The 1,733-nt window shown below is 64.7% G+C and overlaps 1 protein-coding gene across 1 annotated transcript in view; it reads right to left on the reverse strand.

Annotated features, from left to right (window-relative positions):
- EMIHUDRAFT_221287 (hypothetical protein) overlaps positions 1–1,733 on the reverse strand; it is a gene marked incomplete at both ends in the record, with an annotated part of 3,856 nt that overhangs the window by 493 nt on the left and 1,630 nt on the right. The window lies entirely within an intron of this gene.

Below are 1,733 nucleotides of genomic sequence, written 5' to 3' on the forward strand. Positions count from 1 at the left end.
GCTGCACAGAGCCACAACCTCGCCCTCACCGCCAACGGCAGCGTCTGGAGCTGGGGCTTGGGATCCTTTGGCCAGCTGGGCCACGTTGACGAGCAGAGGCAGCTGCAGCCCAACAAGGTCGAGTCCTTGGCTGCCCAGCGCGTCGTCGCTGTCTCGGCGGGAGGCTTCCACAGCCTCGCCCTCACCGCCGACGGAGAGGTCTGGAGCTGGGGCGATGGAGACCTTGGCCAGTTGGGCCACGGCAACCAGCAGCACCAGCTGCTGCCCAAGAAGGTCGAGGCGTTGGTTGGGCGGCGCGTCCTCGCTGTGTCGGCTGGAGGGGCGTGCAGCCTCGCCCTCACCGCTGACGGCGCCGTCTGGAGCTGGGGCTCTGGAGGGAGCGGCCAGTTGGGCCACGGCGACCAGCGGAGCCTGCCGCTGCCCAAGAAGGTCGAGGCGCTGGCTGGCCAGCGCGTCGTCGCCGTGTCGACTGGAGGCAGCCACAGCCTCGCCCTCACCGCTGACGGCGCCGTCTGGAGCTGGGGCTTTGGAGGAAGAGGCGAGTTGGGCCACGGCGATCAGCAGAGCTAGCTGTTGCCCAAGAAGATCGAGGCGCTGTCTGAGCACCGCGTCATCGCTACCTCGGGAGGCGGGAGGAGGCGGGAGGAGGCGGGAGGAGGCGGGAGGAGGCGGGAGGAGGCGGGGGAGGGGGCATCGCGCGGTTGCGTGTGTGGGTGGAGAGGGAGAGGGGCACACCTCGCCGACGAAGGAGGTGATGAGGTGAAGGCACCTGTTCACAGCTGGAGGTATGAAGAGACGCCGTTCATACCTCGCCGACGAAGGAGGTGATGAGGTGAAGGCACCTGAGGTGAGGTGGAGAGGTGAGGTTAGGTGGAGGGGAGTGGGGGTGGGGTGGGCTTGGGTGAGGCGGGGTGACGCGAGGAGAGGAGAGGAGAGGCGTGAAGTGAGGAGACGCGAGGAGTCGTGTCGAGCTCTCGGAGATCTGGGGAGATGTGGGGAGATGCGGGGAGATGTGGGGAGATGTGGGGAGATGTGGGGAGATGCGGGGAGATGTGGGGAGATCTGGGGAGATGTGGGGAGATGCGGGGAGATGTGGGGAGATGTGGGGAGATGTGGGGAGATCTGGGGAGATGCGGGGAGACACAGTGGGGAGTCAGGACTCACTGCATCGTGTCGAGAGGCTTCGTCGCGCGCACGCCGTGGCCGTGCACAAACTTGAGCGAGTAGTTCCTGCACCGTCTCAACCCTACGTGCTGAATACGCCAACATGAGGGCGGGAAGGCGGTGGTATGCAGCGTCTTCAGAGCTCCGCGTGAAGACAACGGACAGGAAGACAGCTGCACACAGCTGAATACGGGTGAAGACGGCGGAGTGCGTGTCCTCTCGGGCGCTGGTTGGGAGACACGAACACGTATTCCGCTTCCAGGGCCCGAGATCTAGGGAGATATGGGGAGAGATTCCGCTTCTAGAGGCCTCACCTCACGGGGTGAGCCGCGTCGTCGACTACTTCACTGACCAAGACTAGCGCGCGCGTGCGGTGTTCCTCTGCCCGCAGAGCGCCACGCCCTCGACCACGCGGAAGAATTAATTAATTAATTAATGAATTAATTAATTAATTAATTAATGCCTCTGCCCGCAGAGGTCCACGCCCTCGACCACGCGGAAGCCGCGGCCGCTGCTCAGCTCGCGCTTCAGCTGGGGAGGGGGGGAGGGGAGGAGGGGAGGAAGTATAG

The sequence above is a fragment of the Emiliania huxleyi genome, assembly GCF_000372725.1.
Source record: "Emiliania huxleyi CCMP1516 unplaced genomic scaffold EMIHUscaffold_96, whole genome shotgun sequence".
NCBI lineage: Eukaryota > Haptophyta > Isochrysidales > Noelaerhabdaceae > Emiliania > Emiliania huxleyi.